Source organism: Grampus griseus (genome assembly GCF_964374135.1).
Source record: "Grampus griseus genome assembly, chromosome: 18".
Taxonomy (NCBI): Eukaryota; Metazoa; Chordata; class Mammalia; order Artiodactyla; family Delphinidae; genus Grampus; species Grampus griseus.
Window position 1 is genome coordinate 37851371 of NC_139012.1, and position 26441 is coordinate 37877811.

The following is a 26441-nucleotide window of genomic DNA, read 5'->3' on the forward strand; positions in this document are numbered from 1 at the left end:
GTTAGAATTCACTTAAGGGCCGAATAACCTTTATATTTCCTAAGCCTTAGATTCTGCAATTCTTTGTCCCTGTTGTTAAACAAACAAAAGAAGTAGATATTCCATTGACACAATTTGACCATGTTTGGAAATTCCACAGGCAACCATTTCATAGTGCTGCCCTATACCAAAACAGTTTTTAAATAATACCTGTAGAATTCTCTTAAATTCCAATTATAAATGAATTTGTTGCATCATCTCTTGCAATAATGTAGCAAAGAAAAGACCCTGAGCACTATATTTTTTTTATCATAGTAAGAACATTTAACATGGGATTTATCCCCTTAAAAAATTTTAAATCTACAGTACAATATTGTTACTTATAGGCAAGTGTTCCACAGCAGATCTCTTGAACTTATTCATCTAACATACATATTTCATACTTGTTAAGCAAAAACTCCCCATTTCCCCAAGCCCTCAGACCCTGGCAATCATCATTCTACTTCTTACTCCTGTAAGATTGCCTATTTAGATACATCACATAAGTGAAATCATACTGTATTTGTCCTGTGTCTGGCTTATTTCACTTATCATAATGCCCTCAAGGCTCATACATGTTGTCACGTATGGCAGGATTTCTTTCTTTATTTAGGTTGAATAATATTCTATTTTATATATATATATATATATATATATATATATATATATATATATATACACCATATTTTCTTTGTCTATTCATCCATCAATGGGTATTTAATTTGTTTCCACATCTTGACAATTGTGAGTAATGCAGCAGTGTACACGGTAGTGCAGATCCTGTGAGATCTTGATTTAAATTATTTTAGACTAATACACAGGAGTGGGACTGTTGGATCATAGAGTAGCTCTATTTTTAATTTTTTGAGAAACATCTGTACGGTTTTCCATAGCTGCTGCAACATTTTACATTCTTACCAACATATGTATACAAGTTTCAATCTCCAAATTCTTGCCAACATTTGCAAGTGTGAGGTAATATCTCATTGTGGTTTTAATTGGCCGATCCCTGATAATAATGATGTTGAGTACCTTTTCCTATACTTTTTGTTTATTTGTATGCCTTCTTTAAACAAATGCCTATTTAAGTCCTTTGCTCATTTTAATTAGGTTATTATATTTTTTATTATTGTGTTTATGAGTTCTTTATATTTTTTGGATATTAATTCCTTATCAGACATATAGTTTGCAATATTTCCTCCCATTCTATATGTTGTCTTTTTATTCAGTTAATTCTTTCCTTCCTGAACAGAAAGTTTTTAGATTGATAAAGTACATATTGTCTGTTTTTAATTTTCTTTCTTGTGTTTTTGGTGTCATATACAATAAATCATTGCCAAGAGCAATGTAATAAAGTTTTTCTACTGTTTTCTTCTAAGAGTTTATGACTTCAGGCCTTATGTTTACATCTTTAATTCACTTTGATTTGACTTTTTTGTTTGGTGTCAGAAAAGGATGCAGTTTCATTCTTTACATGTGCATATCCAGTTTTCACAGCACCATTTGTTGAAGAGACTATCCTTTCTTAACTGTGTATTTTTAGCACCCTTGTCAAAGATCAGATGGCTGTATATGTGTGAGATTACTTCTGGGCTCTCTATTCTATTCCATTGATCTAAATGACTGTCTTTATTCTAGTACCAGGCTGCCTTAATTACTGTAGCTTTGTGATATGTTTTGAAATTAGGAGGTGTGATGCTACCAGATTTATTTTTCATTCTCAAGATCATTTTGGTTATTGAGGTCAATTGTGTTTCCATATGAATTCTAGAATTGTTTTCCTATTTCTGTAAAACATGTCATGACATTTTTCAAAGGTATTGCATGAATGTGCAGATGATTTTGAATAGTATGAACACTTTAACAGTATTGTCTTCCAATCTATGAACATGAGCTATCATTCCATTTATTTGTTATTTTAAGAGGAAGTCCCAATTTTCCCTACTGGATTTGATGCAGCTGGTTTCATGCTTGACTGGGGTGAAGGAGCCCCTCAAATAGATTCTAAATTTCTCATAAAGGGACTTTGTCAATGTATTCTTGTTGAATCATTGTGTTCATGGGGGTAGGAGGGTCTAGGGCTTCCTATGTCATTATCTTGCTGATGTCATTCCTTAATCACCATAATTTAAAACCAACTCAAAACTCTAGTTCCTAGGTTATATTATATTTAGAAGGTTCTCAACATTTCTCTTCAATTTATTTTACATTTCTTTAAAATATTCATGTTTGAGACAAAAATAATAAGTACAATTTTTTCCCACTGCAGACCTCCTTCACAGATTAGAATATCAGTTAAAGTATTGAAGTAACTACTTATCAAGTGATGAGAATGAACATATTTATTAGACTACTTCATTAAACCTATTTCAATCAGATAAATCATAACCTAAAGTCAAAATTAATGCCACTTTCAAAATGTTACCCTTATTTCCCTCTTATTTGCACTTAACTAATATTTGATTCAGTACGTATTATTTGAAAAAAAAAATTGTTTTTTAACACTTGAAGCAACAAATGAAATACCAACCTGGTTGGCAATTGAGAAATTTATCCAAAGGAAAATTATTTAACAGGAACCAAAACTGTAATCATAACTATGTGCTTGAGACATCCTTGGGTGACTGATCAGGAAATGCAGCAGAGATGCTAAGTTAACATTTTCTCTGTGTTAATCAATCAATTAAATTATATGTCTAGTAACATCTACTATTGTTTGAGTCATGAAACTTTATAGAACACTGCTGTAGTGTTCATAAATAACTCTTGAAAAGCCTAAAACGTTTTCCTCAAAATCTCATGAAGTCTTTTTAGCCATTTGTAAAAATTAAAATAGAATAGTTGTTGCTGCTGCTCTTCCACTTCTCTCCCTGTGAGAGACATGAATGGCCAGGCCCAGCAGCAGCCATAGCTGCAGCCACTGCAGTGGCAAAGAGCAGCCAGACACAAAGAGAGGATCTGTTTGTCAGGTGGGGTGGGGGATTGCTATGTCAAATGATGATTCAAGAGAGCACCAGCTCCTCCTCATCTTTGTCTTCCAACCAGCAAACCGAGAAAGAAACAAATATCACAAGAAGAAGGAGAGTAAAGGCAGCATGAGCAAAAACTCTAAACTCTTCTCCACCAACACCAAGAAGATTCAGAAGAAGCAGGCAGACATCACTTTAGACCCTCCACCCAACTGCAGAACTCCTGCTGATCATTAGCAGAAGAATTCAAACACCTAAAAAGACAAGAAAAATCCCCTCAGAGCCAGGTAGGATGAAAGAAAGAAGAAAAAGGAAAAGAAGAATCATAAAATGGACCAGCAACCTTAGAGGGAATCTGAGGGGAGGTCCCTGCACTCAGAAAAACTCACTCATGGTGGGGAAATCTGCCAGGACAGAAAAAGAGGGTCAAAAGAGAATGCAGCAAATAGTCTGTGGAAGGCAGGACAAAGTAAGAACTGTGCACATAGTCTGCACTGCAGCTCTATGCATCCCAGCCTGAGTCATGAGTTGCCTGTTGCTGAGGGTGGCTGGGGGCTGGAAAGTGGGGTTTGGAGTTCAGACCTGAGGTGTGAAGACAGCTGTTGGCTGTTAAAAAACAGCCTGAAGGGACAGGAGTAAGGAACTCCACAACTGCAAACGTTTTCAAAAAAAGCCTGGAACACCATAGAAGCAAGGCATCATTGTTGAGTTGTGCACAAGGGATGGGGCAGCCATTACAACCCCTTTCCCCACCCACCAGCTTCTTCAGCCTCTGTGGGTACTAGGAAAGACTCACATCTGAGTAGTCTCACCCATCCCTCAAACCAAGGCATCCTCATTCTGCATAGGCTCTGGGGTCCAGTGTGCCACCCAACACAAAGCCTCCTGGGGAATAAGCTCTGGGTGCCCCTGCCTGAGACGGAATTCTGCCAGTGCTGATGGGGTCTGAATGCTAAAGCACGGGGTTAAGGGAACAGCTTCAGAGAGAGACACTGTTGGCTGTGTGAATACAACAGAGGGAATGAGAGTGAGGGGCTCCACAGCAAGGAATGCCCCAAAATGAATCATGGTCTGCCTAGGAAATGAGGTGACATTTTTGAGATGAGTGCAAGGGGTGGGACCACCACAGCCCCCACACTCCTGCCCCTGCTTCTGTGGGAATTGGAAGGGACTCCCACTAGAGTGAGTGGGCCACAGTCTGCTGCAACATCCTGCCAGTTCCCATCGCTGCAGGCAACTCGTGCACACCCCAATTGTGGCCATTGTATGCCTCCCTAGCCTGAGGGAGTAAGTGTGCCCCAATCAGCTGCTGCTTTAACTCACTCTCCCCTCTTTTTCTCTTTTCTTTTTCCTTTTCTGTCTGCTCCTTTGTTTCTGTTAGTTGGTTTTGTTAACATTTGTCATGGATTTGGTGTGTCTGTATGTTTTCTTTCTAGTATTATTTTTTTCAGTGTGAGTGTCTGTGTGTGTGTTGTGTTGTTCTTGATACTGTGTGTTAGTTTTTGTCTTTGCTATCGGTCTTTGGTTTTGTTTGTCTGTTTGTTTCCTTTCCTTTTCTTTTTTTGTTTTCTTTTTTCTTTCTTTTATTTATTATTTCTCAATGTGTATAGCATGGCTTGCAGGCTCTTGGTTTCCAGCCAGAGATCGGACCTGGGCCTCTGGGGGTGGGAGTGCTAAGTCCAGGATGCTGGACCACCAGAGAATTCCTGGGCTCAGAGAATATTAATTGGCATGCACTCTCCTAGAGGTATCCATTTCAACACCAAGACCCAGCTCTGCCCAACTGCTTGCAGGATCCAGTGCTGGACACTTCATGCCAAAAAACCAGCAAGACAGGAACAGACACACCCATCAGCAGAAAAGCTGCATAAAATCAAACTAAGCTCACAGACAACCCGAAACACACCATCTGATACCATCCTGCCCATCAGAAGGAAAAGACTCATTTCCACCCACCAGATTGCAGGTACCAGTCCCTCTGACCAGAGAGCCTACATAAGCACCTGGATCAACCTCACTCACCAAGGGGCAGACAAAAGAAGTAAGAGGAACTAAGAAGAAAGGAGACCATAAAAACAGTAGGTTAGACAAAATGAGATGACTGACTAATATGTTACAGATGAAGGAAAAAGGTAAAAAGATAAAGACAAACTAAGTGAAGTGGCAATAGGCAAACTACCAGAAAAAAAATTCAGAGTAATGATAGTAAAGATGATCCAAGATTTCAGAAATAGACTGGAGGCATGAATTGAGAAGATAAAAGAAATGTTTAACAAGGACATAGAAGAACTAAAGTACAAACAATCAGTGATGAACAAAACAACAACTGAAATGAAAAATACACTATAAAGAATCAATAGCAGAATAACTGAGGCAGAAGAATGAATAAGTGAGCTGGAAGATAGAATGGTAGAAATACCTGCCCTGGAGGAGAATAAAGAAAAAAAAATAAGGAAAGAAATGAGAACAGTCTCAGACATCACTGGGACAACATTAAAGGCACCAACATTCGAATTATAGGGCTCCCAGAAGAAGAAGAGAAAGGCAACAGGCCTGAGAAAATATATGGAGGTTATATTTGAAAAGTTCTCTGATATGGGAAAGAAAATAGTCAGTCAAGTCCAGGAAGTACAGAGAGGCCCATACAGGATAAATCCAAGGAGAAACATGCCAAGACACAATAATCAAACTAACAAAAATAAAATACAAAGAAAAAATATTAAAAACAAAAAAGGAAAAGTAACAAAAAAATACAAGGAATCCCCATAAGGTTATCAATTGATTTTTCAGAGAAACTCTGGAGGCCAGAAGGGAGTGACAAGACATATTTAAAGTGATTAAATGGAAAAATCTACAACCAAGTTTAGTCTACCAGCAAGGATAATATTCAGATTCAATGCAGAAATCAAAAGCATTACAGACCAGCAAATGCTAAGAGGATTAAGCACCACCAAAGCAGCTCTACAACAAATGCTAAAGGGAGTACTCTTGGTGGGAAATACAAGAGAAAAAAAAGACATACAAAAACAAACCCCAAACAATTAACAAAATGGTAATAAGAACATACATATCAATAATTACCTTAAATGTAAATGGATTAAATGCTCCAATCGAAAGGCACAGACTGGTTGAACGGATCTAAAAACAAGACCCATATATATGCTGTCTACAAGAGACCCACTTCAGACCTAGGGACACATACAGACAGAAAGTGAGGGGATGGAAAAAGATATTCTATGCAAATGAAAATCAAAAGAAAGCTGGAGTAGCAATACTCATAGCAGACAAAATAGACTTTAAAATAAAGACTATTACAAGAGAAAAGAAAGGCCACTACATAATGATCAAGAGATCAATCCAAAAAGAAGATATAACAATTGTAAATAATTATGCACCCAACATAGGAGCACCTCTATACATAAGGCAAATACTAACAGGCATAAAAGGGGAAATTGACAGTAACACAATAATAGTGGGTGACTTTAACACTCTACTTACACCAATGGATACATCATCAAGACAGAAAATTAATAAGGAAACACAAGGCTTAAATGACACAATAGACCAGATAGATTTAATTGATATTTCTAGGACATTCCATCCAAAAGAAGCAGAACATACCTTCCTCTCAAGTGCGCATGGAATATTATCCAACACAGGTCACATATTGGGTCACACATCAAGCCTTGGTAAATTTAAGAAAATTTCAATTGTATGAAACATCTTTTCTGACCACAACACTATGAGATTAGAAATCAGTTACAGGGGGAAAAAAAACCCTGTAAAAAACACAAAAACGTGGAAGCTAAACAATATGCTACTAAATAACCAAGGGATCATTGAAGAAAATGAGAAGAAATCAAAAAATGCCTAGAAACAAATGTCAATGATAACATGATGGCCCAAATCCTATGGGATGTAGCAAAAGAAGATCTAAGAAGGAAGTTTATAACAATACAATCCCACCTCAAGACACAAGAAAAATCTGAAATAAGCAACTGAACCCTACACCTAAAGCAACTAGAGAAAAAAGAACAAATAAAACCCAAAGTTAGCAGAGGAGAGAAATCATAAAGATCAGAACAGAAATAAATGAAATAGAAATGAAGAAAAAAATAGCAAAGAACAATGAAACTAAAAGCTGGTTCTTTGAATAGATAAAGTTGATAAACCTTTAGCCAGACTCACCAAGAAAAAAAAGGGAGAGGACTCAAATCAATAAAATTAGAAATACAAAAGGAGAATTTACAACAAGCACCACAGAAATACAAGGGATCATAAGAGACTAATAAAGCAACTGTATGCCAACAAAATGTATGACCTGGAAGAAAGGGACAAATTCTTAGAAAAGTACAACTTTCCAAGACTCAACCAGGAAGACATAGAAAATACAAACAGACCAATCACATGTAATGAAATTGAAACTGATTAAAATTTTTCCAATGAACAAAAATCCAGGACCGTTGGGCCTCACAGGTGAATTCTATCAAACAATTAGGGAAAACCTAATGGCTATCCTTCTCAAACTATTCCAAAACTTGCATAGGGGAAAACACACCTACACTCATTCTATGAGGCCACCATTACCCTGATACAAGAACCAAAGATATCACAAAAAAAGAAAATTACAGGCCAATAACACTGATGCACAGTTGCACAAAATCTTCAATAAAATACTAACAAACCAAATCCAAAAACACAGTAAAAGGATCACACACCATGATCAAGTGGGATTTATCCCAGGGATGCAAGGATTCTTCAATACACACAAATCAACAAATATGATACACCATATTAACAAATAAAAAAAGAAAACATATGATCATCTCAATAGATGCAGAAAAAGATTTTGGCAAAATTCAACACACATTTAAGATAAAAACTCACCATAAAGTGGGCATAGAGGGAACCTACCTCAACATAATGAAGGCCATATATGACAAACTCACAGCAAACATCATTCTCAATGGTGACAAAGCATAAGCATTTCCTCTAAGATTAGGAAAAAGAGAAGAGTGTTCACTCTCAACACTATTGTTCATCATAGTTTTGGAAGTCCTGGACACAGCAATCAGAGAAGAAAAAGAAATACCAGAATCCGAACTGGAAAAGAAGAATAACACTGTCACTGTTTGCAGATGACATGATACTATGCATGGAAAATACTAAAGATGCCACCAGAAAACTACTGGAGCTCATCAATGGATTTAGTAAATTCACAGATTCCAAAATTAATACATAGAAAACTGTTGCATTCCTATACACTAGAAATGAAAGATCAGAAAATGAAATTAAGGAAACAATCCCATTTACCAGTGCAACAAAAGAATAAAATACCTAATTATAAACGCACCTAAGGAGACAAAAGACCTGTATGCAGAAAACTATAAGACACTGATGAAAGAAACTAAAGATGATACAAGCAGATGGAGAGATATACCATGTTCTTGGATTGGAAATATCAACATTGTGAAAATGACACTACCACCCAAAGCAATATACACATTCAATGTAATCCTTATCAAACTACCAATGGCATTTCTCACATAAATAAAACAAAAAATTCCAAAATTTGTGTGGAACCATAAAAGACCCCGAATAGCCAAAGCAATCGGAAAAAGAAAAACGGAGCTGGAGGAATCAAGCTCCCTGATTTCAGACTATACTACAAAGCTACAGTAATCAAGACAGTATGGTACTGACACAAAAACAGAAACAGGAACAGGATAGAAAGCCAAGAGATAAACCCACACACATATGGTCACCTTATTTTTGATAAAGGAGGCAAGAATATACAATGGAGAAAAGACAGCCTCTTCAATAAGTGGTGCTGGGAAAACTGGACAGCTACATGTAAAAGAATGAAATTAGAACACTCCCTAACACCATAAACAAAAATAAACTCAAAATGGGTTAAAGACCTAAATGTAAGGCCAGACATTATAAAACTCATAGAGGAAAACATAGGCAGAACACGGTATGACATAAATGAAAACAAGATCCGTTTTGATACACCTCCTACAGAAGTGGAAATAAAAAGAAAAAGAAAATGGGACCTAATGAACTTAAAGCTTTTGCACAGCAAAGAAATCCATAAACATATGAAAAGACAGTCCTCAGAATGGGAGAGATTATCTGCAAATGAAAAAACTGACAAAGGACTAATCTCCAAAATATAAAAAGATTTCATGCAGCTCAATATCAAAAAAACAAGCAACACAATTCAAAATGGGCAAAAGACCTAAATAGACATTTCTCCTAAGAAGATATACAGATTGCCAACAAACACAAGAAAGGATGCTAAACTTCACTAATGCTTAGAGAAGTAAAATAAAAACTATAATGAGGTATCACTTCACACCAGTCAAAATGGTCATCATAAAATATCTAAAAACAATAAATGCTGGAAAGGGTGTGGAGAAAAGGGAACCCTCCTGCACTGTTGATGGGAATGTAAATTGTTACAACCACTATGGAGAACAGTATGGAGATTCCTTTAAAAAACTAAAAATAGAACTACCATATGATCCAGCAATCCCACTACAGGGCATATACCCTGAGAATATCATCATTCAAAAACAGTCATGTACCACAATGTTCATTGCAGCTCTATCTACAATAGCCAGGACATGGAAGCAACCTAAGTGTCCATCAACAGATGAATGGATTAAGAAGATGTGGCACATATATACAATGGAATGAAACTGAGTTATTTTTTGTGAGGTGGATGGACCTAGAGTCTCTCATACAGAGTGAAGTAAGTCAGAAAGAGAAAAACAAATACTATATGCTAACACATATATATGGAATCTAAAAAAAAAAAAAAAAAAACAAGGTTCTGAAGAACCTACGGACAGCACAGGAATAAAGACACATATGTAGAGAATGGGCTTGAGGACACGGGGAGAGGGAAGGGTAAGCTGGGATGAAGTGAGAGAGTAGAATTGATATATATACACTACCAAATGTAAAATAGATAGCTAGTGGGAAGAAGCTGCATAGCACAGGGGGATCAGCTTGCTGTTTTGTTACACCTAGAGGGGTGGGATAGGGAAGGTGGTAGTGAGACACAAGAGGGAGGGGATATGGGGATATATGTATACATATAGCTGATTCACTTTGTTATACAGCAGAAACTAACACAACATTATAAAGCAACTATTTCCAATAAAGATGTTAATAAAAGAAAAAAAAATGGGCTGAAGACCTAAATAGACATTCTCCAAAGAGATATACAGATGGCCAAAAAGCATATGAAAAGATGCTCAACATCACTAATTATTATAGAAATGCAAATCAAAACGACAATGAGGTATCACTTAACACTGGTTAGTTGGACATCATCAGAAAATCTACAGGCAACAAATGCTAAATGTCCGTTGATAGAGGAATGGATAAAGAAGGTGTGCTACATATGTACAATGGAATATTATTCAGCCATAATAAGGAACAAAACTGGACAGACATGGATGGACCTAGAGTCTGTCATGCAGAGTGAAGTAAAACAGGAAGAGAAAAACACATATTGTATATTAGCACATATATGTGGAATATAGAAAAATGGTATAGATGATCTTAGCTGCAAAGCAAAAATAGAGACTCAGACATAGAGAACATATGTATGGATACCAAGACAGGAAAGTGGGGGTGGGATGAATTGGGAGATTGAGATTGACATATTTGCACTATTGATACTATGTATAAAATAGATAGCTAATGAGAACATACTATATAGCACAGGGAACTCTACTCAATGCTCTGTCATGACTCAAATGGGAAGGAAATACACAAAAGAGGAGATACATGTGATTCACTTTGCTGTACAGTAGAAACTTACACAACATTGTAAAGCAACTATACTCCAATAAAAATTAATAAAAGTAAAGAAGACCAACATATATATTATGGGAATATCTGAAGGAGAGGAAAGAAAGGGACAGAGAGAATATATGAAGAAATAAAACCTAAAAATTTCCCAATTTTTTGGAAATACATGAATCTACACATCCAGGAATTGCAATTACATCCATGCTGGAAAAGCTCCATGCTGAAACACATTATAATTGTAGTGCTAACATCCAAAACAAGAGAGAATCTTGAAAGCAGTAAGTGAGAAGCTGTTTATCAAATGGCAGAGATTGACAGGGTGAATTTTTACAATTTATCTATTTGTTAGTTATTGGAGACCCACTTTAGATCCAAAGACACAAGTAAATACAATACAATTCAGAATATCCTTGTGAAATAATGGAAAGAGTATAGTTTTAGAAAACTCAGAACTACATGAAAAAAGTTAAAATTTATCTAGAATTTTATAAAGTTATAAATGTTAAGGGAGTAATATTTAGGTAGAAAAACAAAGAACACTTATTTTAATCTCTCAGGCAAAATATGTTTGTTCTATCTTTAGATCATCTCCCCTCCCCTGCACTCCACATATCCCCACATCCCAAACATCAGCAAAGCTCTCAGATTTATTTTCAAAATATATTCAGAATCTGACCACTTACCCACCTCTTTCTCTGCCACTGCCTTAATCCAAGCCACAATCAGCTCACACCTATATTATCTAAATAGTCTGAGTAGCTCTTTAACTGGTCTCCCTAATTTTTTTTTTTTTTTTTTTTTTTTTGCGGTATGCGGGCCTCTCACTGTTGTGGCCTCTCCTGTTGCGAAGCACAGGCTCTAGACGCGCAGGCTCAGTGGCTATGGCTCACGGGCCTAGCCGCTCCGCGGCATGTGAAATCTTCCCGGACCGGGGCACGAACCCGTGTCCCCTGCATCGGCAGGTGGGCTCTCAACCACTGTGCCACCAGGGAAGCCCTGGTCTCCCTATTTTTGTCCTTCTCTCATTCAATCCATTCTCATGTAGCAGCCAAAATTATTCTCTTAAAATTTCAGATACATTGCGTCACTTTCCTGTTAAAAAAAGTGGCCATTCATCACATTCAGATTAAAAACCAACTCTTTTATAATAGACTACAATTATCTTTCTTATCTATTCCATTTTATCCACACTGATCTTTTTAGTGTAGATATGCTTCTGTTTCTAAACAGTTGCACTTGTTTCCTCTACCTGTTTTGCTCCTTCTCAAAACATCCACTCCATTTGCCCTGTCAATTTCTCCAAGACTCTAAACAAAAGTTTCCTTCTTTGTATGTCTTCAGTAGCTACAATATAGAAAAATGTATTTCCTTTATATCCTCATTCATGGTTTTATTTATTTTTTTTCTCTTTAGCCCTTATTATGGTCTATATATTACACGTTACTAACTTTAATTTTTTTTTTTTCTATCCTCTCCATCTGGGATTTTACTGCTTTTGTCAACTGCTCTATATCTTTTTCTAGAACTATAGCTGGGATACATTATATGCTTAGTTATTTTTTTGTTAAATGAATGGATGGTTGATGATTTATTTATTTATTTATTTATTATTTATTTGCAGTATGCGGGCCTCTCACTGTTGTGGGCTCTCCCGCTGCGGAGCACAGGCTCCAGATGCGCAGGCTCAGTGGCCATGGCTCACGGGCCTAGCCACTCCGCAGCATGTGGGATCTTCCCAGACCAGGGCATGAACCCGTGTCCCCTGCATCGGCAGGCGGACTCTCAACCACTGCGCCACCAGAGAAGCCCAATGATTGATGTTTTAATCCTAGAAACTATGGTAGTTTAAAGGGAGCGTGGTAGATACCACCGTTTTTTCTACTCAATTATCATTACTCCCTTTTTTCTTTGATTCTAGAATCTTGATTTTTTAAAATATGTTACACAGTGATGTGCTTCATGGTTACCTTTCCCAGTAACAAGAGATGAATATTGATTAATCTAAACAAATCAATAAATTACAGTCCCTTTGTCAGTAATCTGCTTAGACACAAAAATCTGACTTCCTAAATAATGAAACATAAAGGTAAGTCTTCCAGTTGGCTCATGAGAAAGTTTCTTCCCCCTAGTGTCAAAAAGAGAGAATGCCTTCCTGTCTTTTGTTATCATTGTGTGAGTATACAAGAGTAGAGGATGTGCAGCCAGCATGAAAGAAAGCCAGAGGAACTGTAGAAACACTGAAGCCCTGACAATATAGAAACACCAAAGAAGAAAACTATGGTACTTCATTGACTCTGAGCTACTTGTAGTGTGAAACAATAAGTTCTTTATTCACTCAGGCCATTATATTTGAAGTTTTTACTACTTATTCAAGCTATCATATGTAAATTTACCTGTAGTTTATAAAAATAGGTAAGTCAGGAGGAGGAGGAAGCCCACATTCTCTTTGCCTTTGATTTTAATTTTATTTATGTATTTATTAATATATATTTTACTTCTTATTAAAGAGAATTTGAAACAACCTACCAAGATTTACATATTCAACACCACCAAGGGAAAGTTTTATGTATATAATAAAAACAGGCCAAGAGAAAAAAAATAGTAGGAAAGCAAAAATAAAGCTTAATGTAAATGGTATCCCAAGAAGCACAACTGAATAACTAAAGGTAAGCTGCTACTAATTTCTGAATTCCTGAATAGTTATATCAGAAATAAACACACTAATTTATGAGAAGTAAAACATTCATTGCAAAAAATCTTTCTTAACAATTGTTCAGAGGAAGCACAGATGTTGCTGGTACTGAGATCCACGTAAAACAACTTTGATTATTGTCCTAGTGGGCACCATCCTCAGCAACACACCTGGACAACTGAAAAATTTCTAATTACCTCTGCTGCCCAGTTCCACAAGACCACCTCATACAAACGCACTATTTTATCTTGGAATTTTTACTAGATCAATGTTCTGTTTTATTTCTTTGAGTCTACTTTTACCCTTTCTGATATGCATAATTAAATTTTATTACAGAGTGCCAAGATACTTCAGATTAAAATGTAAAAATGTAGACATTGTGTCTACTCTAATAGAATTTACTGTTTAGATAGAGATATACCTAAATATAAAGACAAGGAGATTTCTGGTTTCATATATAGTATAGTAGCTTATGGAAGATGAACAATCTAGAAAAACAACAAAGCCAAATTTTCTTGAAAAAAAAATTGAAAAAATTAAAGATCTTCCAAGGAATCATAACTTGGAGGTATGATTTCAGAACAAAATGAACTACAGAGAGTTGAAAAAATAGTCATCAAAGCATTGTTTCCCCTTGGGGGCATTTGCCAATTAATGACACTGAACAAAGTCCAACAACCCAAGAATTTGTCGAGAATGTGAAAAGACAGCAGATTTTACTTTTATAAACTTACAATGCTGGAGTGATAAGAAAATTTTTAAAAATTAGGAGCAAAGATACCAGTGAGAAGAGAAGCTCAGAGACGTTATCCTTTCATTTAGTGGTTTGTCTACAATATATGTGCAGGGTAAGAGGCAGTCTCACCATTCTGAGATAGAAATTGGAGCCATTAGACAAAATTAAAATGACTCATACATTTAGTTGTGATCCTGAAGGACTACATCTTAAGAATGAATATAAATCCCAAGCAGATAAACCTTAAAAAGAAAACCCAACACAACCTTGAATTAGTGCAATATGAACTTAACTATGTCCATCTGTAGGAGAATATGATGAAACTTTTCTGGAAAAAGGCAACGTTATCCAGAACATTTTATATTTTTCATAGCAATGTCCAGTCTTAAAATATCCAGGATTAAGAAGGAAAAGAAAAATAATGAAAATGGAACAAAATATAACAGTTTTTGGAATTATTAGCAATTGATTTGAATACTAAATATTAATATGGCAAAATTATATTTATAGTAGTTATACTAGAAAACTGTGGTCTATATAAACAAAGTCAAATAGGAAATTTAGAATTGGGAAAAACTAGTTGAAATTGAGAAGTTAATAAAGATTATAACAGCCAATTGAACAAGATAGAACAGATTAGTGAACTAGAGAAAGTCAGTAGAAAATATTTTAACTGGAACATAGAAAATGAATATTTAGAAGAGATAAGATAAAATGGAAGAGGAAAACATTCTAACATTGGTGTAATTGAAATCTCTTAGGGGAACAAAAGAGAAAACAATTCAAAAGCAATGTTTTTAAAAAATAACAGATGTGATATAAATCTCAAATCTGTAGAAAGTGTGCCCATATCAATTAATCCACTGTTATAATCTACTGTTATATTCTTCCCTCTTTGTTCTAACAACCCTTCATATCCATCCCCACACCTGTTCAGTTTTCTGCCAAAATACATTAGGAAATTCTTGCAATCATTTTAATTTATTTACTCCTGGGTTACAGGCATATCTAATACCCTAGAGCATGGTGATGTTTGACCATTAGTTATGTGTCTAGTGGCAACAGGGAGTGATTGTAGTTGGCCCTGAGTAAAATGAGCATCGGCATCCAAGGCACCTTCCACAAATGCAGCTATCACTCTGTTTTCAAACACAAAGGCTCAACTTTTCAGAAAACAGAGGACAAGCTACTTCTGCTCAAAAGAGTCTATAGTACATTATGATACTTACATCATCATTACTACCAAAACAGTTAAGTACAGCAGCCACATGAGCTCCCAAAGTACATGCTTTACTTGGTACTTCTTCACAATCAACCACAGATGATACTTTGTGATTCCACTGCAGGCCAGATCTCCAGCATTCAATTTCTCATTGACAAGGAGCTAGCATTGCATTTAAGCTCAAGTGCAAAACTAATACCAAAGTTCATCTTTAGGGACTTATCTTCTGGGACTGTTCCTGATACCAATTTTCTATCAGTCTGAATAAAATCAGGAAGCATAATCCATACAATGATATGAAAAAAGGAAGTTCAATATAAAGAATGATTAAACAGTGATAAAAGTGATTGTGAGATATAAAAATCTTAGAGCTATGAGAACTGAGGGAAGACTACCTAGGGAAGGTCATACTTAGAAGTGTGTCCCCTTCCCAGGGCTAAGGTTTTGGTCTCTGTAGAGAAGACGTAGTTGCAGGCCACTGGAGAGAAGTTCACTGGCCTGTTTGGCCCAGAGCTCATCCACAGTTTCTGGTCAAGCAGGAAACAACCCTCCAGAGCACAAAAGGGGCATAGGTGAACCACAGCCAGTGGCCAGGCATACAGAGGGAGTATGAGCATCAGTGTGAGTAGAAGGCCTGGAATGTATAATGTCTGTGTCAAGAGGTCCATGGCATTGACAAGGCTACAGCATCAGGAAATCCTTGGACTACAAGACTCTGGGGCCTTAGGATAGATGAGCAGAGGGATATGCGGCTCTGAGGTGTGCATAAGTCCTGCAATACACAGTATCTTGTGTTGAAATAGCTGCAGCATGATGATCACCATTCTGACTGAAGGCTGAAATGGTGCCAAGAGATCACACATTCTATATGTGTAGCTGAGGTGGTTCTGACTCTCATGATGCAGACCAATTGTGCAATTTCTATGTAGGAGAACTTCTTTCCTGTCCTCTAGTGACCTCTACTGAGAAAGCTTAACATTGTGCTCACTGTAAAGGAGAAATATTTAAAAGAATTATATCCATTAACACAGAGTGTTTATTAAAGCATAAATTTGGAGTTGAGAGGTGATAAATTGATTATTGTCATACAGATCAAAAAACTATATGTAGTTCTAATATTTAGAATTATTAGCACTAATATCCCTTGATATCAGTTGATTACCTTCTATAAAAACCTTTGAAGTTTGGATCTTTTTAAATTCCTGTTGAGTAATTTAATAATTATTAATTTTTTCCATAACATTTTTATTCATGTTGCCAGGTCATATATTTACACACTTTTTGGGAGTAAATTTCATGCCATTAAATAGTAATATATATAATGCAATATGTTTATAATGAAACATAACTATTAATTCAGAGATAACTTATAAAATGTTAATTTTTAATATGTTCAAATATCTATTTCAATTTGATTGTATAGTCCACATAAACATCTTTTTTTAATTTCCCTTTCTAAAAAGTTTGCAGTTCTAGATGTTTTTACAGTTTGGTTTTAATTCATTTTGTACAGCTGCTCAGTCAGCATGTGGCCACCAACACATCATGTGCCTTGTCATATAATATGGTGTGATTTAGTAAGAAGGAGAGATAATTTCTCTCAGGGACTGAGGTGACTCAGGACATCAGGACAGTTGTCAGTTATTAAAAGTTTTGACGGTAAAAGTTCCTTAATAAGTGGATGTATGTGACCTGTTCTAAACTGTGATTAATCTTAAAGGAAACATACTATCAACTAACTTATTCCAAGTGTTTTCTGACTGTGTGTGCACTCATTTTGAGCATAATAAAACCTTAGAAAAGTGCATATTATTTAACCTTTGAATGTTATTACTAATCTTGAATATTATTCCTGTTAAAATACTATGGACTTCTGAGAACTTGATATTTTATCCTATTTCTCATTCTTAGAGATTAAAATATTTTAGTTACTATATATATAGTTTCAACATATTAAAAAAAAATACTGAAAACCACATAAAAAACTCATACATCCAAGTATCCAGAATTTTGGTCTCAAGTAAATTGAATTATTTTTCAGATTATTATTTTTGCTATAAAAACTTGAGAACATTCCAGATAAAATTTGCAGTTTGCAGATAGAAATTGAGCCATGTACATGTGTGTAAAACCTCAAAAATCACATCAATATGCTTATAATATACATTTTTGATAACTCATACACTTCAACTTTGGTACACTGCACATTTTGAACATATTGCATTATACAGAATCCTATCAAATTTTTAACAATAAAATGAATCCCAGGCATGATCTGACTCAAACCTCTAATTTCATAGTAGTAAAAGCTAAGAAGTAAATAAAATTAAATTATGTCCAAGTTCTTAGCATTTATCTATTTATTTTATCAAACATTCAATGATCAACAGCATGTAAGATTATTCTTGATAGCCCTAATATCTCAAAAGAGGAATATTTTGTTTATTCTCAGCAAAACTGGAGGCTAATATTTTAAAATGTACTATATTGTTTTTCCTTGCTACCTTTCAAATTTTTGCTTCTCTCTCTATGGCCCAAGGGTACAAGAGCCTCATCTTGATCTCACTATTATAGGCCATTTTAAAATGGGGGTGATAGTGAGAATTGATAATAATACAAAAATTTACCTTCCAGTAATCTAAATTAGGATTAGTAAAACTATGATTCTCACTAGTTACATTTATTGGAGATAACTGAAGAGGGATGGCTTTACTTAATGTTACCAGAGTTTTTGCCCTATTTAAACCTGTGACCAAAATAGATTTTATCATAATCCCAAGACCACCTTTTGAATAATTTCCCCTCAAATAATACCCCACTTTCCAGTGACAGAAAAGTAGTAAGTTATATATTACAATAGATATACCAGCTGACTCTGCCTCATTGCAGATAATAAGTATTATGTAAAGATAAACACCTCAAATCGTTCTCCAAAGAAAAAACTGGTGTTTTTTTTCAAGAGAAGTCAATAGAGATTTCAACAGAAGTACAGATAACCCTGCATTGTATCATTAATTTATAATGGAATGGAGTATTTACTGTTCCTTCCGTATTTATTCCTCAGAACCTGAAAGAGATAAGAGCTTTCTATTGTCAACATTGCTTTGCAAGCATGAATTTTTTTTAACATCTTTATTGGAGTATAATCACTTTACACTGTTGTGTTACTTTCTGCTTTATACCAAAGTGAAACAGCTATACATATACATATATCCTCATATCTCCTCCCTCTTGTGTCTCCCTCTCACCTTTCCTATACCACCACTCTAGGTGGTCACAAAGCACCGAGCTGATCTCCCTGTGCTATGTGGCTCCTTCCCACTAGTTACCTATTTTACATTTGGTAGTATACAAAAGTCCATGCCACTCTCTCATTTCGGCCCAGCTTAGCCTTCCCCCTCCCCGTGTCCTCAAGTCCATTTTCAACAACTGCGTCTTTATTCCTGTCCTGTCCCTAGAATCTTCATAACCATTCTTTTTCTTAGATTCCATATATATATGTTAGCGTATGGTATTTGTTTTTCTCTTTCTGACTTACTTGACTCTGTATGACAGACTCTAGGTCCATCCACCACTACAAATAACTCAATTTCGGTTCTTTTTATGGCTGAGTAATATTCTACTGTATATATGTGCCACATCTTCTTAATCCATTCATATGTCGATGAACACTTAGGTTGCTTCCAGGTCCTGGTTATTGTAAATAGTGCTGCAATGAACATTGTGGTGCATGTCTCTTTTTGAATTATGGTTTTCTCAGGGTATATGCCCAGTAGTGGGATTGCTGGTCGTATGGTAGCTCTATTTTTAGTTTTTTAAGGACCCTAAATACTGTTCTCCAGAGTGGCTGCATCAATTTACATTCCCATCAACAGTGCAAAATGGTTCCCATTTCTCCACACCCTCTCCAGCACTTATTGTTTGTAAATGTTTTGATGATGGCCATTCTGACTCGTGTGAGGAGATACCTCATTGTAGTTTTTTTTTTTTTTTTGTGGTACGCAGGCCTCTCACTGTTGTGGCCTCTCCCGTTGCGGGTCACAGGCTCTGGACACGCAGGCTCAGCGGCCATGGCTCACGGGCCCAGCTGCCCCACGGCATGTGGGATCCTCCCGGACCGCGGCACGAGCTCGCGTCTCCTGCATTGGCAAGCAGACTCTCAACCACTGCACCATCAGGGAAGCCCTCATTGTAGTTTTGATTTGCATTTCTCTAATGATTAGTAATGTTGAGCATTCCTCCATGTGTTTCTTGGCAATCTGTACATCTTCTTTAGATAAGTGTCTATTTAGGATTTCTGCCCATTTTTGGATTGGGTTGTTTGTTTTTTTTGATATTGAGCTGCATGAATGGCTTATAAATCTTGGAAATTAATCCTATGTTAGTTGCTTTACTTGTAAATATTTTCTCCCACTCTGAGGGTTGTCTATTTGTCTTATGGTTTCCTTTGCTGTGCAAATGCTTTTAAGTTTCATTAGGTTGATTAGTTTATTTTGGTTTTTATTTCCATTTCTCTAGGAGGTGGGTCAGAAAGAATCTTGCTGTGATTTATATCATACAGTGTTCTGCCTATGTTTTCCTCTAAGAGTCCTATAGTTTCTGGCCTTATATTTAGGTCATTAAACCACTTTGATTTTATTTTTATGTATGGTGTTAAGGAGTGTTCTAATTTCATTCTTTTACATGTAGCTGTCCAGTTTTCCCAGCACCACTTATTGAAGAGGCTGTCTTTTCTCCATTGTTTATTCTTACCTCCTCTATCAAAAATATTGTGATGATATGTGTGTGGGTTTTTCTCTGGGATTTCTATCCTGTTCCATTGATCTACATTTCTGTTTTTGTGCCAGTACCATACTGTCTTGATTACTGTAGCTTTGTAGTATAATCTGAAGTCAAGGAGCCTTATTCCACCAGCTCCATTTTTCTTTTTTAAGATTGCTTTGGCTATTTGGGGTCTTTTGTGTTTCCATACAAATTGTGAAATTTTTGTTCTAGTTCTGTGAATAATGCCATTGGTAGTTTGATAGGGATTGCACTGAGTATGTAGATTGCTTTGGGTAGTATAATCATTTTCACAATGTTGATTCTTCCAATCCAAGAACATGATATATCTCTCCATCTGTTTGTATCATCTTGAATTTCTCTCATCAGTGTCTTATATTTTTCTCCATACAGGTCTTTTGTCTCCTTAGGTAGGTTTATTCCTAGGTTTTTAATTCTTTTTGTTGCAATGGTAAATGGGAGTGTTTCCTTAATTTCTTTTTCAGATTTTTCATCATTAGTGTGTTTCTGTGCATTAATTTTATGTCCTGCTACTTTACCAAATTCATTGATTAGCTCTAGTAGTTTTCTGGTAGCATCTTTAGGATTCTCTATTTATAGTGTCGTGTCATCAGGAAACAGGGACAGTTTTAGTTCTTTTCTGATTTGGATTCCTTTTATTTCTTTTTTTCCCTGATTGCTGTGGGTAAAACTTGCAAAACTATTTTGAATAATAGTGGTGAGAGTGGGAAACCTTGTCTTGTTTCTGATCTTAGTAGAAATGGTTTCAGTTTTTCACCAGTTAGAATGATGTTGGCTGTGGGTTTGTCATATATGGCCTATATTATGTTGAGGTAAGTTCCCTCTATGCCTACTTTTGGAGCGTTTTTATCATAAATTGGTGTTGAATTTTGTTGACAGCTTTTTCTGCATCTATTGAGATGATCATATGGTTTTTCTCCTTCAATTTGTTAATATGATGTATCACATTGATTGATTTGCTTATATTAAGAATCCTTGCATTCTTGGATTAAACCCTGCTTGATCATGTTGTATGATCCTTTTAATGTGCTGTTGGATTCTGTTTCCTAGTATTTTGTTGAGGATTTTTGCATCTTTGTTTATCAGTGATATTAGCCTGTAGTTTTCTTTCTTTGTGACATCTTTATCTGGTTGTGGTATCCAGGTGATGGTGGCCTCACAGAATGAGTTTGGAAGGGTTCCTCCCTCTGATATATTTTGGAAGAGTTTGAGGATATGTGTTAGCTCTTGTCTAAATGTTTGATTGAATTCACCTGTGAAGCCATCTGGTCCCGGACTTTTGTTTCTTGGAAGATTTTAAATCACATTCTCAATTTCAGTACTTGTGATTGGTCTGTTTATATTTTCTACTTCTTCCTGGTTCAGTCTCGGAAGGTTGTGCTTCTCTAAGAATTTGTCCGTTTCTTCCAGGTTGTCCATTTTATTGACATAAAGTTGCTTGTAGTAATCTCTCATGATCCTTTGTATTTCTGCAGTGTCAGTTGTTACTTCTCCTTTTTCATTTCTCATTCTATTGCTTTGAGTCTTCTCCCTTTTTTTCTTGATGAGTCTAGCTAACGGTTTATCAATTTTGTTAATCTCAAAGAACCAGCTTTTAGCTTTACTGATCTTTGCTATCATTTCCTTCATTTTTTTTTCATGTATTTCTAATCGGATCTTTATTATTTCTTTCCTTCTGCTTTGTGTTTTTTTTAGTTCTTCTTTCTCTAATTGCTTTAGGTGTAAGGTTAGGTTGTTTATTTGAGACATTTCTTCTTTCTTGAGGTAGGATTGTATTGTTATAAACTTCTGTATTAGAACTGCTTTTGCTGCATCACATAAGTTTTGGGTCATTGTGTTTTCTTTGTCATTTGTTTCTAGCTACTTTTGATTTCCTCTTTGATATCTTCAGTGATCTCTTGGTTATTAAGTAGTGTATAGTTTAGCCTCCCAGTGTTTGTATTTTTTACATATTTTTCCTGTAATTGATATCTACTATCATAGTGTTGTGGTAGGAAAAGATACTTGTTATGAATTCAATTTTCTTAAATTTACCAAGGCTTGATTTGTGACCCAAGATATGATGTATCCTGGAAAATGTTCCACAAGCACTTGCAAAGAAAATGTATTCTGTAGTTTTGGGATGGAATGTCCTATAAATAATAATTAAGTCCATATTGTTTAATGTATCATTTAAAGCTTGTGTTTCCTTATTTATTTTCATTTTGGATGATCTGTCCATTGGTGAAAGTCAGGTGTTAAAGTCCCCTACTATGATTGTGTTACTGTCAATTTCCCCTTTTATTGCTGTTAGCATTTGCCTTATGTACTGAGGTGCTCCTATGTTGGGTGCATAAATATTTACAATTGTTATATCTTCTTCTTGGATCGACCCCTTGATCATTATGTAGTGTTCTTCTTTGTCTCTTGTAATAGTCTTTATTTTAAAGTCTACTTTGTCTGATATGAGAATTGCTACTCCAGCTTTCTTTTCATTTCCATTTGCATGGAATATCTTTTTCCATCCCCTCACTTTCAGTCTGTATGTGTACCTAGGTCTAAAGTGGGTCTCTTGTAGACAGCATATATATGGGTCTTGTCTTTGTATCCATTCAGCCAGTCTATATCTTTTGGTTGGAGCATTTAATCCATTCACATTTAAGGTACTTATTGATATGTATGTTCCTATTACCATTTTCTTAAATGTTATGGGTTTATTATCATAGGTCTTTTCCTTCCCTGTTGTTTCCTGCCTAGAGAAGTTCCTTTATCATTTGTGGTAAAGCTATCTTGGTGCTGTTGAATTCTCTACATTTTGTTTGTCAATACAGGTTTTAATTTCTCCATCGAATCTGAATGAGATCCTTTCTGGGTAGAGTAATCTTCATTGTAGTTTTTTCCCTTTCATCAATTAAAATATGTCCTGTCACTCCCTTCTGGCTTTCAGAGTTTCTGCTGAAAGATCAGCTATTAACCATATGGGGATTACCTTGTATATTATTTGTTATTTTTCATTTGCTGCTTTTAATATTTTTTCTTTGTATTTAATTTTTGATAGTTTGATTAATATGTGTCTTCACATGTTTCTCCTTGGATTTATTCTGAATAGGTTTCTCTGCACTTCCTGGACTTGATTATTTCCTCTCCACTATTAGGGAAGTTTTCATCTGTAATCTCTTCAAATATTTTCTCAGTCCCTTTTTTTTTTCTCTTCTTCTTCTGAGAACCCTATAATTCAAATGTTGGTGCATTTAACATTGTCCCAGAGGTCTCTGAGACTGTCCTCAGTTCTTTTCATTCTTTTTTCTTTATTGTACTCTGTGGTAGTTATTTCCACTATTTTATCTTTCAGGTCACTTATCTGTTCTTCTGCCTTAGTTATTCTGCTATTGATTCCTTCTAGAGAATTTTTAATTGCATTTATTGTGTTATTCATCACTGTTTGCTCTTTAGTTTTTCTAGGTCCTTGTTAAATGTTTCTTGTATTTTCTCCATTCTATTTTCAAGGTTTTGGATCATCTTTGTTATCATTACTCTGAATTCTTTTTCAGATAGACTACCTATTTCCTCTTCACTTTTTTGGTCTGGTGGGTTTTTTTCCTTTGCTCCTTCATCTGCTGAGTGTTTCTCTGTCTTCTCATTTTGCTTAACTTACTGTGTTTGGGTTCTCCTTTTCTTAGGCTGCACGTCTGTAGTTCCATTGTTTTTGGTGTCTGGCCCCAGTGGCTAAGGTTGGTTCAGTGGGTTGTGTAGGCTACCTTGTGGAGGGGACTAGTGCCTGTGTTCTGGTGGATGAGGCTGGATCTTGTGTTTCTGAGGACAAGACCAGGTCCAGTGGTGTGTTTGGGGTGTTTCTGACCTTAATATGACTTTAGGTAGCCTCTCTGCTAATGGGTTGGCTTGTGTTCCTGTCTTGCTAGTTGTTTGGCATACGGTGTTCAGCACTGTAGCTTGCTGGTCTTTGAGTGGAGCTGGGTCTTAGCATTGAGATGGAGATCTCTGGCAGAGCTTTCACCACTTGATATTACATGAAGCCAATAGACCTCTGGTGGACCAATGTCCTGAACTCGGCTCTCCCACCTCAGAGTCACAGACCTGACACCTGGCCAGAGCACCATGACCTTGTCAGCCACATGGCTCAGAAGAAAAGAGAGCAAAAATGAAAGAAAGAAAGAGAAAAAATAATATAAAATAAAGTTATTAAAATAAAAATAATTATTAAAAATAAAAAAAACAGTAAAAAGAAATTTTAAAAAAGGAGAGACAGATCCCTGGGACAAATGGTAAAACCAAAGCTATACAGACAAAAATCACACAAGGAAGCATACACATACACACTCACAAAAAGAGAAAAATGAAAAAGAAATATATATATATAAAAGGAAAACAAGACAGCAACCAAATCAATAAACCAGTCTACCAATGATAATAAACACTAAATACCAAACTAAGGTAAACATAAAACCAGAAACAAATTAGATGCAGAAAGAAAACCCCAAGTTCACAGTTGCTTCCAAATCCACCGCCTCAATTTTGGGATGATTCCTTGTCTATTCAGGTATTCTTGAGATACAGGGTACATCAAGTTGATTGTAGAGATTTAATCCACTGCTACTGAGGCTGCTGGGAGAAATTTCCCTTTGTCTTCTTTGTTTGCATAGCTCCTGGGGTTCAGCTTTGGATTTGGCCCTGCCTCTGTGTGTAGGTCACCTGAGGGCGTCTGTTCTTCTCTCAGACAGGATGGGATTAAAGGAGCACCTGATTAGGGGGCTCTGACTTACTCAGGCTGGAGGGAGGGAGGTGTACGGAATGTAGTGCAAGCCTGTGGCAGCAGAGGCCAACATGACAATGCAACAGCCTGTGGAATGCCATGTGTTCTTGGAGGAAATTGTCCCTGGATCATGGGCCCCTGGTAGTGTCAGGCTGCACAGGCTCCCCGGAGGGGAGGTGTGGATAGTGACATGTGCTTGCACACAGATTTCTTGGTGGCTGCAGTAGCAGCCTTAGCATTTCATGCCTGTCTCTGGTGTCCATGCTGATAGCTGTGGCTCACGCCTGTCTCTGGACCTTGTTTACGCAGTGCTCTGAATGCCCTCTCCTCATGCACATGGAAACAATGATCTCTTGCCTCTCAAGCAGGTCCAGAGTTTTTCCAGACTCCCTCTCAGCTAGCAGTGGTACACTATCCCCCTTCAGGTTGTGTTCACACAGCCAACCCCAGTTCTCTCCCTGAGATCTGAACTCTGAACCCAAAGCCTAAACTCCCAGCCCCATCCTGTCCCAGTAGGTGAGCAGACAAGCTTCTCATGCTGGTGAGTACTGGTCGGCACCTATCCTCTGTGAGAAAATCTCTAGCTTTCCCCACTGCACCCCTGTTGCTGTACTCTCCTCCGTGGCTTTGAAGCTTCCCCCCCACCCCCACCCCAGGCACCTGCCAACTCTGCCAGTGAATGAGCTTCCTACTGTGTGGAAACTTTTCCTCCTTCACAGCTCCCTCCCAGTGGTGCAGGTCCTGTTCCTATTATTTTATCTCTGTTTTTTCTTTTACTTTTGCCCTATCCAGGTACATGGGGAGTTTTTGCATTTTGGGAAGTCTGAGGTCTTCTGCCAGCATTCAGTAGGTGTTCTATAGGAGTTGTTCCACATGTAGATGTATTTATGATGTATTTGTGGGAAGGAAGGTGATCTCCACATACTACACTTCTGCCATCTTGAACATCTCTCTCAGCATATATTTTAAATTTTCTTTCACAATTAACAGTATCACATGAAACTGGGAACAAAAGCTATAGGGAGCCATATGCAGAGGCCTTACACCTAACATGTCAGACTAGAGTTCACAGTGCAGAACTGCCACACTGACACCTCAACTCCATGGACCCTGTGTGGAAGAACAGCTTGGGTCCCTTCAATTCAAAGTGGCTGCACCCAGCACCTCTGCAAGCATGATTTGACTTGTGCTTGACTTTCAAATGACAAACTTATTCCTAAAAAATGATAATTAATTCAGCAAAAGCAGTTCTAATAGGGAAGTTCATAGAGATATAGGCCTTCCTCAAGAAATAAGAAAAACCTCAAATAACCAACCTAATCTACTGTGGAAAAGAATTATAAAAAGAAGAACAAATAAGTCCAAAGTTAGCAGAAGGAAGGAAAATAGTAAAATCATAGGAAATAAATACAATAGAGATCAAA